Below are 18,373 nucleotides of genomic sequence, written 5' to 3' on the forward strand. Positions count from 1 at the left end.
AAGAGGCTAGAAATAAAGACTTTAAATCTTATCGCGAAAATTTCAGCCGAAAAACATCCAGAAAAGCAACAAATACTGATCTTATCAATAGACTCCTAGTTTCCAGTGATCCTGTTATTTCATCATTGCGTAAATCAACATCACACCAAACAAATCATAAAGCATTTCCTTCAGATGTTTTACAATTACTTAAACAATCTTCAAACGATATTATTGTTTTATAATTTTTTGATGTAATTTAAAATTGATAACGTTTTCTTGCACTATTTTTTGCTTTTATTATTCCTAAAACATTATTTACCTAAATACTCAATTTTTATTCAATATAGGTGGGTCAAAAATCCGATAAGATATTCAAATATCAATTTACCACTTTGTAACTAAGGAAAGTATCCGGTAACTAAGCAATATAAGTATCCATAACAACTAAATTTAAAAAATGATCACTTTTGTAAGAAGTGTGATCTCATATTGGTACTCATGCCAAATTTAGTGAATATAGCACTTATAAAATATCTGCAGATAACAAAAGTAGGTTGTTGCTAAGCAAAATAAAGGTATCCATAGCAACGAAATAAAAAAATATTACCTTCATAAAAAGCGCAGACATCATATTAGTACTCATACTAATTTTAGTGAATATAGCTCTAATATTAAATTAGTTATGAATTGTGTCCAGTAAAAGTGCATTCTGGCCCACTGTGCAATGGCAACATTTTTTTTCAAACTTATAATTACTTTTTTTTCAATGCATTTGCATTGAGAAAATAGCATAATACTTACTCAATCTGCATAATTCGAGATCGAAAATACTCTGTTAACTAAATCAGACGATTTATGGCAAATCAGACGATTTGCCTTAAATCAGACGATTAATCTTAAATCAGACGATTTAAGGCAAAATCAGTCCTAGATGAAAATAAATCAAACTTTTTTGAAATACAATGTTTAATATACAGATTTAACTTTAATGCGAATACATCAGTTATTCCGGAACACAGGCTAAACAAAATTACAACAGAAATAAGATTTGAAGCTGAAATATGTCGCATTGCTCTTTTGTATTTACACAAATATAAAAGATCAATATACATTATACCAAGAATATACAAAAAATGGTAAAAGCAAGACAATTGTCAAAATATATTTCATATTGAAGACATAAGTGGGTTGTGTCATAAAATTTAAATTCTGCCACAACAGGACTCACACTCACTATCCAGTCATAAATCTTTTGCGTACTAATACGATTTTAGGAATTGTATGATTTGTATATAGGTTTAAAAGCAATAATGCTATTTGAAATCATTGAAGCATCTCTAGCAACGATTGAAGATACAGATCCCCTTTGTATAGGTATTGATGACATAAAACTTTTTTTTTGGTAGACACATAGTCGGTAATGATCCAGGTTTTAGTGACTTTCTGTTAACATTATGAAGCATATTTTCTGGAAGATAATGCTTTTCTCAAATGAACAGACTCTTATTTTCTTTTTGAGCCTTCAAATTTATATCTTGAATACGATCTTTAAGAATAATGGCTATTAGATTTTTCCTCAAAGAAGTATTAAAACTATCGTTAGATGCAGGAATTTTGAATATTGAAACTCCCTAATGCCTCCTATAAATTCTGCATCCATAAATACAATAATTACCACCAGGCATTAAAAAAATTGAATGAAGAAGATGCAGTTTAAACAAGCAGTTTATAAAAAAAAAATCGACGAAAATAAATTTTGTGCACTCAGCGGACTGGACTCCTACAAAGAGTTGCCTACAAAGAGTTGCCTACAAAGAGTTGATAAAAGGAATACCGCAAGTGGCCAGAGTATCTATTTCTTATGACTATGGTATTATCAATACATTCTTGGTTGCAGAAGAAAACCACCAGTTGAACGTCATTCAGTTCCATCAAAAAAGTAAATTGTTTCTTTACCTGTTAATTCAGATAGTAATTTAGAAAACAAAATGTCTTTTAATAAAGTACATTCTAACAAACTTCAAAGATTAATACTAACATTGCGAATCAAAAATTCTAGATTACATTGTCAAGTTCGATATTTCAAATCCAAACAAAAAGCTAAAAAAAACTATGATGGGTCTATTAAACCTTAATTTTCTTAATATTATCAAGGAAATGACATATCACCAGTACAAGTTAGTTTTTTTTAAAAGTCAATTAGAAATGAGTAAACGAGCCAAAAACGTTGGGCAGTTTGCTAAAAGTGTTGGCTTTTTTTGCGATTTCTATTTTATAGTCCTCTTTTAATGTTTTACGAACAATATTCTGCTAACCAAGTCAAACTTTTTTACTTCTATTTTTGTTCCATGTATTTTCAGATCATCAGATTTTCAGATCAGGATTTTCAACTCGATTGTTTTCTTTTTTAAATTACGTGTTGATGCAATGACCCGCTTGATCGTAATGTCAGTCTGGTTGTAAATAAAATGCCATTAAAGCAGCATTTAGAGGATGATAGAATTTTTAACAGAGTTTATGGTATGAACAGAAAACTTTTAAATCTTGTAATTATAGTTATGGCTTGGCAAACAAATAGAAACAACCATTAACTAATATTAGTAATAATTCAACAGTATCAAAAGCTGACTTGGCTTGAAACCATTTCCAACATTCAAGAAACTGGTTTACACATTAGATGAGTAGTTTGTGACCAAGCATAAACTACTCATCAATCTGTGTACACTTTTTATCTTTCTAATATTTGTTTGTTAATATCAAAAGTTAAATTTTTATTAGAAAAAGAAAATTGTTAGTTTACCGACAAAAGAACTGTTGACCAAGGTATATTACTTTGTTTATAGTAGATGCTGTTTATGTAGGTTTATAAATTCAAGATTACTTATAAGTAAAAGTTTGCTACTACATCCCATAGAAACATCACTTCCAACAGTAAAAAAAAAAAGATTTTAAGGATTATCAAAACATGTGAGCTTAATTTATTTGTTTTTTAGTAAAAGCTTTTATTATCAATTTTTTTTTGTTTTTGCTTAGAAACGGTGGTAATCCTGCAGCTTAAGTGGCCTAAATTAAATTAATTTTTGTATTTAATTAAAAAAAAGGTGGAGACCGTAAATAGATTTCTAATAAAAAAAGTAATAATAAATAATAATTATCATTATTAATAATAACAATTTATATATTTATAATAATAATATTTATCATTATTAATAAAAAAAGATATTTACAATTACGATAATATTTACGATAATATAATAATATTTATAATAGATATTTTAAAATACTTTTGAATTTTCTACAAACAAGAAAAAACAAGAGCATTAAAGAGAACAAACAAGAGCACTAAAATAAATTAGGACCGCTTAACTGCAAGATTACTGAAACTGCTTTCTCAGAAATACATACAGTGTTGCTAAAAAGCAAGAGTTTTTGTTTATTCTTGTGATAAGTAAAGTATAAATAGTCATATTCAGTTCAGCTAATTGACCCTGGTACTGGTAACACTTAATTAAGTGTAACCAACTTCATATGGGACAGGTGATTCTTGGCCATGGTGTCAACGTACCTAGAATATAAAATCTTTAATTTATTTGTGGATTGTAGAAGATTTCTTCGTAATAGTATCGCAATAAAAATACTCAGTCCTGATCTGTAAAACAGGTTAAACCTAGAAATGCTAAAAGGTCGTAAATTATAGCATTAACTTTTCCTAATTGTCATTTAAAATAGTAAGTAGCAATGTGGAAACCTTTTCAAACCCCAAAAGTATAAAAACAAAGACGCCTAACATAGAAAACAGGATTAACGTTTATTTATAATAGTATATTTTTCATAATTATATAATAAATAGCATATAAATAATAATAACATTCGTTTTAATTATAACAGGGACGAAGCACTCGTTATAAGAGTGGTCCGGCAAATTTAAATATATTCATAACATATTAAAAAAACTGTCAATCAACTGTAATAGTAATTTTAATGTAACACATTAAAAAAACATCAATGAACTGTAATAGCAAACGCACAAATCAAAACAGAGAAAACAACGTTGATCGACTTTGCTTAATTTCTTTATTCCAATATCCTTGCTTACATCAACTGCCTCTTCCCATGTCATCTGTAAAACTTCTTAGTTGCTAATTATACTAGCAAGTGAATCTGCTCTTACTGTCCACCTGGTAGGACATAGTGTTCTGATTCCAACAGTTGGAGCATCAAACAAGTTTGCTTTAATGTTTTTATAATTTCATATATGATTTCTAATGCATTTCTCATAATCTTAAATTGTTTTACAGTGTCACCAACAGCAAAATTTAAAGCATGACGCTAGCAATAAGTGTATATTTCTCTTGGTTCAATGTCTGCGATTTGTTTGGCAACTCCACTCCTCGTAGTTTTGCCATAGGAGGGTTCATTTGTCCTTAATAAGAGATACCAAAGTTGTTGCATCAGTGGAATCCACAGCATATACACCTAAAAACTCTTCATGCACTTCCAGTTCTTCAGTGATGTATCTTACAACACATATAATTTGCTCCATGTTGGCTGAATCAGTAGTTTCGTCTATCATAATGATCAAAAAAGGAGTAGATTGGAGCTCAGCCATGATTTCTCTCAGCACCTGGAGACTCATCATTTAATTTCATTTTGTCTTTCTACACTGGTGTAAACATTGTTCTTTTTAACAAGCCAGTCTTTAAGCAGAGTATCATTGTAAGCCTTCATACACAAAATTTGTTTAAAATATCCATCTTGATCATTATCATCACTTCTGAGAGCCAATCCTTATCTACACAAAAACCGAATACATTGAATGATTTCAAAGAAACAGTGCCGATTATTTTGTTTTTGAGTAACATGTTGCTTTGACAGAAGTTCTCCAACATCTGGTGTTGTAGAAGGAATAGTTACCAGCACCATGACTGCTTCTTGGTGGAAAGAACTTGATTCATGACTACTGAACAATACTGCCTGCCACCTGCCACAACGATGAAATAATAATAGGTGAAATAAATAGGATTATGAATTCAAAGATATTTTTAACAATAAAATAGTTTTTTACAGCGTATGTAAGAGCGGAAGATTTGTTAATGTCAATTGTTTTAGTCTAATTTCAATTTTATATACTAATAGTATACTATTTGTATATACAGAATACTGCGTCCTTTGCCTTATCATAATGTAAAAAAGACCACTTAGCAAACTGTTGTGGCTAGAAACTTCTCTGTTTTACCTTTTTGACTCCAAAAACTTGAAACCTACTGATGTCTGGTGTGGTGGATTCGATACATAAGTTTGAGAAGGTAAACCCTCAGAAGAGCTAGAGAACATTTTGCCATATCGGATCGAAGCAAATGCCAATCGGAGATGACAGGAATCAAGAACTTGTTCAATCGTTGCAAACAGACAGCTTTTTAAATGACCCCACTGACACTCACAAAATAATAGTTACGATTTAGTAATAACTACGCCTTTTTTTTATAATTCATTTATACAACTACGTAAATTGATCAATTCGCGATCGTAATAATGAATATACGGGTATATAGCGGAATAATTAGACGCAAATTTAAATAAATAAAAATATGAGCCGGTCAAAAGTGGTCCAACGAAAGCCATACTTGCCGGACCTATTTCTACGTCCTTATATAGTGTTTACATTTTAAATCATTTTAGGATTTTTATAAGTTTTAATAAAAGATTTTTACTTTTTAATTTTAATGAATAATTACATATATTATATATTATTATTATTCATTGTCATTTTTTTTAGTTACTTGCATAAAGTTATTGGTAATAAAAAATATTTCTCTAGAAATAAAAATATTACTGAAAGTTCATAGAAGAAATTTGCAAACGATAATGCTGTTTCCTCAATGAAAATTAGTTATTTGAAGAAAAAAAGTGATTTCGAACTTCAAAATCATTTTTAACAAATTGACAGGTAAATAAAAATAATGTTTTAAATTAGTTTTTCGGTAATATTGTTTTAAAACAATTGACAAAATGTTCTTTTATTAAAATAGAAGAGAATCAAAATGTTCTCAAAAATAGCAGTAATAAATAGTAAAATAAATTGCATATGAAGTCTCCTTCTTCATATGCAATTTATTTTACTATTTATTACTGACAAAAGACACTAAAGGATGTCGTTAAGAAAATCACGAAAATAATGCCAGTCAACCTTAGAATAGTATTAGTGCGATAATAGGGTGAGTACGAAAAAAAGTAAGAGGCAAAAGATTTATAGATATCATTGCATGGTCTAAACCACCTATAGGAGAGTAAGAAGAAACTGAAACAAAACTAGGGTTAGAGGCAAGACAAAAATCATAGAGTGAAGGTAAGTGATTAGGGTTGTTTAGAAAACGAGTAACAAAGTTAACTGAGTAAAATTTATCTGAGTAAGAGATTTAGCAATACAGAAGTTATGAGATATAGAAACAGCAGGATCAGCGGTGTTAGTGCCAAGCCATTCAGTGCCATAAGCATTAAAGTTACAATATTGACAGAAGTATCGAATATGGTTATTGCACCGAAAATACTGGCAGGGTCCCAAAAAAAGATAATTGCCCCAACACTTTTTTATCTATGGAGAGAATAAAAAAGTGTTAGTGCAGTTATCCTTTTTGGGCCCCCTCTGCTACATTCCCTTAACAATGCGACAAAAACAAAATTTTGAATCGTTTAAGATACAAATCAAATATAAAAATTTCAAAAAAAAAATTCAATTTGCACGGAGGCTTTGTAAAGTATTGTTATGTGTTTCATTTTTTGTACAAGGTCTTCACTATCGATAGAATAATTTTGCTCAAAAATAACTGCTCTATGCATTAATTCTTGTTTTCTGGTAGTTCTAAGGAAAGCTGAAGGTATCAAAATTGTTTTGCGGCGCTAAAACCAACTGTAAGTTCTCCAATAATATTATCCTTCACCACATAATTTATTTTTTGGAATGGAGTTTCGCCTGCCACGTTTATTTCATTCATAATTTTTCTTGTGAAAAGTTCTTATATTGTATCTAAACAAACTTATTTCTATACGAAGGTTAAATACAACAAGTTTAATTTTGTTCCACATTGTTTTTCAACCGTTTCCACATTGCTTTCCATTTCTATATGAAGGTTAGATGCAACAAGTTTAATTTCATTCCATATTGTTTTCCAAATGTCACGTTAGCTACTATTTGTAAAATCATTTTCTAGAATAAATTTTGAAGTATAATCTTTTTATAAAATTGAGTTAATCAGAGCTGCGACAAGAATTTAAAACCCGTAAGTAAACAAAAAAGTGACTGATTTAAAAAGTGTAACATTTCAAAAACATTAAAAATGAAATAGTTCAAAATTTCGTATTAAATCAATAAATTGTTTATAATAATGTTATTTAATATTTAAGATGTTATTGAAATTTATATTACTTTCTTTATAACTATTGTTTTTAATTTTGATATGCTTTATTTCTAAGATTACTTTAGCGAGTTACAAATGTTTATGGGAAGATTAACCCGACGACGAGTGTTATAATTACGGTATATGGTCTTCTTTTCTATCAGTAACTGTGTACTGTATCACAAAAATTAAGTCGATAATTCGAAGTAAAAAAATTAACGTCAATGCTAATTTCCATGATACAGTGAAAAGCTGGTCGTGATGATCCTGCACCTGATTTGGTCTGGGTTTGCCTGACTTGACTAATTGTTCTGACTTTACAGGTTGATCTGACTTGACCTGTATTTACCACCCTAATAAATTTAATCATACATAAAACACTTAAATCTTTTTAAAATCTTTTTCCACTGATAAAGATGACGTCAGTCTTGATTGGAAGTGATTTAGATGACGTCAGTCTTGCTTATGTAAATCCATTAGCTTTAGAATATGATGCTTGAAAATAGTTAACATGATTTTTGCTTAATTTTTCAATAAAGACTTGTATATTATGTGAATAATAAATTTATTAAGCTAAAGTTTTTCAAGTTTTGATAAAATTATCTTAAATAGTTAAATTTATTCACACGATTTTTTTTTTTTTATCTATTTCTAACTAAATTTAATTTTATTCTTAAGAATAAATTAAATTTAGTTAAAACATACATTAAAAAAACTGTTTGAATAAATTTACCGGTTACTATGGTTTACACCAACGGGTCTTTAGTAAATGTGCAGCTACCTTTGCAAAGACTCTTCCACATTTCATAGTATTAAACATTTCTTGTCATAGAGTTATACAGTTAATTTTATAGTTATTATAAGATCTTATAATGATTATAAAATTAATTGTGTAACTATATGACTAGAAGTATTTATTACTATGAAATGCGAAAGAGTCTTTGCCAAGGTAGCTGCACATTTACTAAAGACACGTAGGTGTGAGCCATAGTAGCCGGTTGATGTTTTTTCATCAAGGTGGTTGAGACAATTTTGTACTATATTGATAGAAATACTTGCTGGGTTGATGATACAAAATTCTTTAGTACAACTTTCATGAGCTGACATTAACCATCGGGCTCCAAAATAAAAAACGATTGAAAATAGTTATTCAACAATGAGCATATATAGCCGGTATCGGAAGTGATATTGCTATTATCTGTTTCTAGCCATATAATAGTATTCCTGATATTTTGTTTGCTTTGTGCATGAACATGTAAGAGTTTAGGGTTGTTTTTGGACTCCCTGACAAGTTTCTCTTCGTAGTTGCCGGCAGATTTCACCGTTTTAGAAACGTTTTTGAATGCGGTACAATGCGATTCTGCTGCATTAATGTACTTAGCTCACGAAACAAGTTTAGCTTTGACTGCCTTAATAAGATCTGATGTTACCAATTGATCCTTTTTTAGTGAAGGGAGCATTAGTTGATGAGATGCGTAGTTTGATGACTCATTATACACGTATACTAGAACCTGGAAGTTATTGTTTGCCTTCAGGCCAGTGAGTTCTGTTTTCCATTTTTAAGCTGCGATGTGCGTGAATGTCGCTGCGTAGTTTGCTCGTCTCCAAGTAAGTCAAGGTCGTAGCTGGCCTACAACAGCAAGTTGACCTTTAATGAAGCAGTGTGCCGGGCCCTTTGGATTGTTGCCGAAAAAGTCACCTTGTTCAATAAAGATAGCACAGTTTGGTTCGTTTTTTACGTTCAGATCAAGTGTGTTAGTGGACTAGACGTGTCGAATACTACGGTACGTTAGGAATGTGAAAAGCTAATTTAGGTGACATTTATCAAGGCACATCTGAAACCTGATATTGTTTTGAAGCTCACATGAGCACAGTTGCAATGTCACCGTTAACTTCAATAGACTCATAAGTTGTATAGCTAAAATTGAAATTGTCATACAGTAGCATTGTCGAACAGTTTATATTATTAAGAACTGCCGAACGGCCGTGATAGATACTCAGTGTATCACCTGAGTTAGAACCTGATTGTTTAGCTTGTGAATGATATAAGCAACCAAGAGGATAATGATTCTTCACCAAGTTTTGTTTTTCACTCGATATTCTAAATTGAAGTTGAGTTGAGCTGAGTAGCATTAACTTTGTTGACTATGATATCATCTTTTCTGAAAATGGCAACTCCATCGCCCCAACTATCTTTGTCCTTGCAATGTGATTGGTAGCCGGGTATAACAATGTCTGATAAATCAGTGAACCCGCAAAACACTTGACATGTGACCAACTGGAATTAGGCAGAGCGGATAGTTTGGTAAAGAACTCTTGGCGTTTATCATTGTTGAATGAGCATTGGTTGTTTGCCCAATAACAACCCATGCTCATTCAACAATGATAAATAATTGGCAAACAAGTTATGCTCATTCAACAATGATAAATACCAAGAGCTCTTTATCAGACTATCCGCTCTGCCTAATAGATGCCCATAGATGGGTAGGTGTAACGGTGGAAGTGTTGGACTGGGTAGGTTTTATTTTTACTTTAGTTATCTAAGACGTCTAGTTGGCGGTGAAGATTCATTAAGGGGTTAACGCGTACAATACCAGTAACCTCCTCTAATCCTTTTGCTAAAAAAATCATCGATAAACTTTTTATTGTCTACCGTGCTAGACTTGATAAAACCGGCTACAATGACGTTTAACTCGCGACTTCGAATATTTTAATTTTGAACAGCTATAAAAGTTTTAAATTGGTGTTGCTGTTTGCTCTCGTCCGTGTTGCTGCTTGCTCTCGTCCGTTTTGTCTTAAAGCAAAAATACAAATGATGGCGTGGCTATTGATTTTATTTCTTTCAACTTAATAACTATTTTGACCAATATATCAATTTTGTCTTTTACGACTTTTTTTCTTACTTCACTAAATTGTTTTATACCGTCAGTGCTGCAAATACAGCTGCCTTGATCATTAGAGCGATATCGTTCTGGTAATTTCTCGCGAGATGCTGTTTAAATCCCTTATATCTATTACTGCTTTAAAACCGTTGGTGGCTATTTCTTCGTTTGTTGACATTATTTAATTTCAAGTTTTCAAATTTTCAATTTTCAATTTAATTTATTTAGATTAAAACTATTACTTTAATATATAAATATATTAAAGTAATAGTTTTAATCTAAATAAATTAAATTGAAAATTGAAAATCTGAAAAATTGAAAATTGAAAATTTATTATATAAATAATAATAATAAATTTGTCCGTATATAACTACTAATAATAAAGTAACTTTTTATGTTTTATTTAAAACGTTTTATAAAATTTAAAAGCGAAAAGCATAATTCTAAATTTTTTTTTTTTAAAGACGCACAGCTGTTTTTATTTTTTCAATTAACAGATTGCAACACATTTTCTTTTTATTATTTTACTTTTTATTTAGTTTTTTATTAATGACGGATTTAGATATTTTAGTATTAACTTGATATTGGTAATGTCTTCTTCAAATATATTGAAAGCGTCATTTATAAACGGAACATTGGGGTTAGCCGAAATGTAGAAACATTCATTAACGTTTTTGGTTTGGCAGTAGACTATCTTTTTTTAAAGATTTTTCAGCTTTTTTCTGTCTAAAATTCTTTCAAATAATTATCTCTACAATTATCTCAGTTAATCTTTTTTTTTTTAAATATATAATTTTGAAAGAATAATTTACCTAATAAAAACATGTTAAATTGATGTAATAGCTATTTTAATAGAGCCCAGTGCTTTTTATTTAGCAGGTAACAGCAACGATTATTTTGAATTATTAAGTAATGTTTTTTATCAAATATTATTGACGTAAACGATACTTAACTAAAAAGTAAAAAAAATTACGTTCAAAATCAGTAGTTTTAAATAATTTTTAAATAATAATTTAATATCAGTATATTATAAAATGAACGATTGTTGCTATAGTTATTATTTTATTTTTGAGACGAAATGAAGAGAACTCATTCTTTCCGGTTGCAGAGTAGTTTAAATTCATACTTTATAGGATCGAAGGAAGGAAAGTTTGTTGAGACACCTACAACTAGTTTTATTGCTATTATTAAGGATACTAAAGAAACGACCTTATTCAAAACCGCATCAGCGCTACCACCGGCAATTAGTATTAGTATTGCTACTCAACATGTTGAACATGAGAAAACAGAACTACGAGACAAAGATATAAACAGAAAATGAATAATAGTTCACTTTACACTGTTATGATCAATAGCTCTTGCCTCACTGCGACCATCTAATGGACGATAAAGTTTTTTAGTTATAGAAGATTTAAAACCGCATTGAATGTCTGGCAGTAAGTTATTTGGCTCAAGATATGATGTTTGAAATTTGTTGATCATAGACTCAAAGTATTTCCTAAAAAAAAACAGAAGACTGTTTGGACGATAGCTGTTTAGTTTGTTTTTAAAAACTGAAACCACAAATGTAATTGGCCAGTCGGCTGGAAAATTCAGTCAAGCATTTATTTAGATAGTTATGAAGAGAGTTCTCGGAAACACTTTTTTTAAACTACAGAGATGTTTTAGACCACAAGCCGTAGAAGAACTTAGCTTATATATTACTTTGGCAACGGAAGCTGGAGTGTTTTCAATGTTTAACAATGGATTAACCTGTTTAGTTGGAAAGGAAGGAAGAAAATGGCCATTTGAATCAAGAGTCAAATTAGAAAAAAATTTCTTTGCAAGTATTTAAACCTAATATTTGGGAGAGATAGTATTTTAGTGCCATGAATTAGAGATAGAATATTAGACTAACTTTTGTTAATAACACTGTTGATGATTTTTCAAAAGTCTTGAGAGCTAAAGAAATTAAAATTTAGAAATAGATTTTTTTTCATTATCGAACGATATATTTAGATTATTAAACGCTTGAGCAAAATATAAAAATAATGGTTGAATAGAGGATCACATACATGATTTGTTCAGTTTAAAAAAAAATCAAGAACTATTTTAAATTATTTTCTCTAAAATTCATTATTCTGTTTCATTTGTAATATTACAACTTCTTAAAATAAGATTGTCATGTTAAATTTTTATATACATCAATCATATTGTTAAGAGGTACTGTATTTTTGAAATGCGTTTACATTAGTCATTTAAAATGTGCACATAAAATTGAAGTTTCGTTCATTAATCATCTTAGAAATAAACAATTTTACAAGCATATACATGAAATGTTAGTCAAATTTATAGCACACTCACAATCATACGTACTTTTGAAAGTGTGTATGATTAAATGCATTGACGCATTTTTGTGTATGATGATGTGTATTTTATTTATCTACTAGCGTCATATTTGATTATTTAGAATAGTAAATCTTATAATTTTTCTAAGTTTTTTCAGTAATTTTAAATTTAAAGCATAATTTTCTGCTATGGGTCGCAAAGCAGTGAGCTGTGAGCGGCGACAACTTGTAAAAAACTTACTTCAACAGCAATTTGATATTGCTGATATTGCTTAACGGGCTAAAACTTCCAGAAAGTTTTTCTGCAATATTTCTGATAAAATTAAATTCAATTTATCAATAAAAAATCTACCTGTCAAGGACCGTCGTAGATGCACTAATTCTACAGAAGACCACTATATAGTGACACTTGCTAAAAATAAATCGTACTGATTCAAAAAACGACGTTGTTGTCGGAATAAGACTCAGAAAAAGAAGAGACTTATTTAGTGTAAAAGCTATGTTGATTGGACTCGAAATCAATGGCATCATGTAATATTTAGTGACAAATCACTTTTTAAAGCCATAAATAGAAAGAATTGTAAGTTTGTACGTTATCTTCCTAATGAAAAAGATTTACCATTTAATTTTACAAGAGCACAAGGTGGTTGTGAAACTTTTTCTTTATGGGGATGTTTTTCTACAAATAGAATAGGTTTATTGAGGTTTTACGAAGGTGGTTTGAATGCTTCTTGTTATTTAGAATTTATTGCTAAATTACCTGACTATACGGACACTCTTTTTGATTCTAAAGATGAAGATTGTTATTTTATGAAAGACAACGCACCATGTCACAAAGCAAAAAAACTTCAGGAATGGTTTACATTGAAGAATATTCGGCTCCTAGAATGGCCAACCACTTCACTAGATGCAAATACGATCGAAAATCTTTAGTCAATTATTAAACAAAAACTCGAAAATTACAACGTAAGAAATACAAATGGCTTAAAGAATGTAATTCAAGACGTTTGGGACTAGACGTTAATTGATCTCTGCATTAAATTGTTCAATTATGTTCTAGATCGTATTTCTCTAATTTTAAAGCATATTAAATTAAATTCTAATGTTGTTTTCTTTTTAATCTAAAATTATTACTATGTGCTATAATTTTGACCAGACTATTTTTCTGTATTATTCCAAAGTGAAATTTAAAACTTTAAATGTATTTTTAATTTTTATTCATTTTTGTAAAAAGTAAAATGTTATTTATCAGATAAAATAAAAATTGCAACTTTTCATTTAACTCTGCATTAAATTTTAATCATTCAATTTGTATTTTATATTTGTGCTTTAATTTTGACCAGTACTTTACATAACTGTTTTCTACCGCATTTTATAAAATATTTAAGAAAGGAATAAGTATAGAAATAGTCGATGTGGAATAAACTTACTAAGACCCTTATTTCACGGGTCCAAACAGCTAGTACATATTAGTATATATTATTTATATATTAGTCTTATAATGTATATATTAGTATATATTATGTATATATTAGTCTTATTATGCATATATTATGAATATATTAGCACATATTAGTATATTTTATGTGTGTATATATATATATATATATATATATATATATATATATATATATATATATATAATATATATATAAGATATATAAGATAAGAGCAATTATATGTTATGATCCAGAACCCCGACCTCCTGGTGTAGGTCATAATTGCCGTTTATGCTTTTTATTTAATTATTAAAAATAGCGTTACAAATTGTTTTTTTTCAAAATAGGGTTTTTCGATATCTTCTCCTTCTAATTCTCGTAATTTTTTTAATTTTTTATTGGAGGAGCATTTATTACGGGAAGAGAAGAAATACTTTATCCCACTGGAATGTTTATTTAAAAATATACTTTTCGGATGAATGTTTGTTCAGGTACATACTTTCCGGGGGAAATATAATTATAATATTTATAATTTAAATATATTATAAATATATAGTCAGTACTGGGTTAAATACTAAATAAAGTTACCCAACTTAGCAAAATTAGAATCAAAATTTTGTATTTTTTTAATACAGAAATTCGGAAGTCAAATTCAAAGTAATTGGATCTAGACAAAATGACGGAGAAAGGGTTAAATATAGAGATGCTGTCAAATATACTTTGCTTGATGACGTTGTTGTTAGTAAACCAGTGTCAGAAAATTTAACTGATGTAGTTGTGGAATACATCAAACCCGACCAAGTTTTCCTTCCTGCCTTTTCAGAATTATCATCTCTAAGTTCTATCGAACAAGTTCACGTGTCTGTAATTACAACTGAAGATAATTTTTGCGATACATTTAAAACTAAAACGAGCGTCATTATTCCAATGCCTGCATCTCAGATAGAATCTGAAATTGATATAGTCAATTCATGTAAAATTGAAAATAACGTTGAAATAACATCTGTCAAATCTCAGGGCGATAATGATACTGTAATGTTTTTAAACTCTCCTATAACCGAATCTGTTATAAACCATTTGTTATTTACAAACCATTTACCCAAAAAAAACGTTTGTATTTCCACGAAAAGGTGACCGAGTTTGTTCGCAATCCTTGTTTTCAAAAAAATTACGGTGCGAAAAAAAATCAGGAAATGGCTTAGTTATAGTTTTTCAATAATAATAATTTTTGAATTTTATAAAAACGTCAACATATCACCTGAGAACCAAAAGGCCGTATGTCCACATTTTGTGTTTTTCCAGTGTATTATCAATAAATATTCAACATCCAATGAGGTATGTGTCCACTAAATCTAGCTGCATGAATAATAAAAATTCAGTGCGAATATAAATGATTAACTGGACTTTCTGGCAGAAAGTCTTTATAAACTAAAATTTAAAACTCGATTTTCTCAGAAACACAATTAATTGACGTATTGCCTCTTGGTTCTCGGCTGAGGAATTTACTAATACAAAAAAATAGTTAATTATTTTATTTAAAAAACATATTATTAACTTGAAAACAAGTCTTACGTAGTTTTAATTTATATTTATAACAAGCCCTCTAGACGTCTTATCAAATCTTTTTTTGAACCAATAACACTTCTCTTACAAGCCTTTAGCTTATTTCTTAACTGGTAAATAGTCAATGCTTGCGGAATAGATTAATTCCGCAAGCATTGAGTAATAACTTAACTATTACTCAACTTATTCCGAAAAAGCATTGACTGGAAAGAAGCGTCTGTAAATGATCCGAACTAGCATTGAAAAAACAAGCATCTGTAAATCTTTTGCTTCATATTTTGCATTTTACAGGCTTTATTATGAATAAAATATCTCCTGTCAGATATTTCTTCTGGATACAATCTAGAATCGCAACAAACTCGATGCAAACTTCACATAAAAGCTCAAATTTTAGTGAACGTGAGCAGCTACAGCATTCTTCGTTTGTAACAGGTTTACGAGATCGAAAATGAGATTAATACATGGATGGTATTGGAAAATGATAAGGGAAGTAAAAATTTCGTACATAGCTAGACCGCATAAGTTGATACCATTTTCCTCTTTCATTTTGTTTTGTAGATCTGTTGCTGCAAGATTTTAATTCTTGCTTAATGGATGAATGTTTAGATTCTTTTCCTTGCATAGAAAGAATCCCATAACCAACTCCATAGGCCTTGAAAATTTTTTCCGCATGAAATGGAACAATATAACCAATAGTCCAAACTGAACTGTTGCAGATTAGAAGGAAAAAAAAGTGCAAATAATAAAAAATATATTTACAAGCAGCAGTAACATTTTTAACATAATTTTCTTCAACAACATCTACTATGTTAGTGACACTTTCAATATCTCGAAGTGCTGTAAATATCTGCGCTAGAACTAGTCTTTTAACTTTTTCCTGTTCTGATTCTTTATCGTGTTTCAAAACATCAACTAAGCGATAACCATATTGGGCAATCGATATCGCTTGTGCACCAATAATCCTGACAGATGGAGTCTTTAATTTTTGAAATAAATAAAAATTACGATTTAATAATTTGATATAAATATTCTAACAAAATAATCCATTATAAAAAATTATTTACAACATGGCCTACTTTATTTATACGGCCGGATATTTTGCATTTTGAAGAAAAAAATAGAAGGCCAGTTTTTAAAATCGTAAAGTTTCAAAAACTTAATACGTTTTAAACATTTTCTAAATTATTATACTTTCTAAATTGAAAAAGTCTACTAAAGTAGTATATATTCATAATTTTAGATATTAAACGAACATTTGTTAACAAATAAATAAAGAGTGTTTATTTTAAAATTTAGAATTAGTAAAAACAATGTAAGAAACAAGAACAGTCATAAAAAATATTAAAATATTTTTCTTTTTTCATTAAAAAATAAAATAATTATATTATAAATAATTTATTAAACTTTTTCAAATTTTCTCTTTTTAAAAGATTTTACATGATCAACAGCTACTTCGCTGGTAGAGATAATTTTATTATTATTAAGAAAAATGCTGATAATAATTCTTCCAGCAAGTTTTATCCCAGTTTTCTCATGCATGGGACAAGAAAAAGTCTGAATAGAGTCATAAAAGTGGTTTAAAAAATATTCTAAAGCTTGTCGTGCATGTAAATTAAATTTCTTTATTTTGAAAATTTCTTTTTTTAAATCCATTAAAGTTAAAATCTGGAAATAAAAATCTTTTGCAATTTAACAAATTATTTCTGATATTTTTAATAAGATGTATAACATCAAAACAAAGGTAAATTTTTTTTAGATTGTAAATAAAAAACAAATCTTTGGCTTGTTGGTTCGATGCACAAAGAGTTTTTTTAAAACAAGAAACATTAGAGGAATGGTTGTCACACACAATAACTCTAACATTAAATTCACATTCAGTTAAGATACAAAGACATTCAAAAATTTCTTCTTTCAACTATTCAGCATTGATTGTTTTATCAGGAGACGTTTTAATCACATATGGAATATTTTGTTTCAGGCCAACTATCATAAAACAAACTCCCTTATACATTTCTCCAGACTCATCACTACCAATCATCTCTCCAGCAAAATACTCCTCACATTTTTGCAAGTACATTTCATCAAAAATCAAGCAAATGTCTTGAGATATCTTACCTTCTAATTTTAAACGTTTTGCACAACATAGAGCATCAATATTTCCACTAGTTATTTTTTTAAGTAATGATAATGATGGTAAAGGCATTTCTTCACGCAAAAGTTGGTATGACTGCATTAAAGTATATCGTAATATCAGTAAATACTTTATAATATTGGCTGAATAAATAGGTTTTTTCATATATTTAATTTGCTGTAATTCAGTCAATACAGATGAAAATTGTTAGGCTTGTGATTTAATGTAGGTAGGAAAACTATGAAGCATACTTTTACAAGATAAACGACAATCTCTTCCTTGATGAAACCACTGAGCCTCAGTGGTCACAAAGCTTCACCTCTGCCATTGCCTCAGTCTGAGGCAATGGCAGAGGTGAACCTTTGTGAAATAATTTAACATGCATCTCATTGTTTACACAAATGGACTCTGTAACTTCTGGAATACTATGACTCAATTTATAAAAAAATTACATGATCATGATACTTCAAGAATAAAAAACCATCTGAAGCAAGACTTTCAGTAATATCGTCAAAGCTACTAATCAAATCATTCAATAAAAACTGTTCATATTGATCTGGCTGAAATATTCTTTTAGTTGGTGATTTTCTTAATGTATTAGAAGATTTTATAAATTGTGATGAACCTTCTTCAGTCAAGTTTGTGCAATCAAAAA

The sequence above is a fragment of the Hydra vulgaris genome, chromosome 15 (assembly GCF_038396675.1).
Source record: "Hydra vulgaris chromosome 15, alternate assembly HydraT2T_AEP".
Taxonomy (NCBI): Eukaryota; Metazoa; Cnidaria; class Hydrozoa; order Anthoathecata; family Hydridae; genus Hydra; species Hydra vulgaris.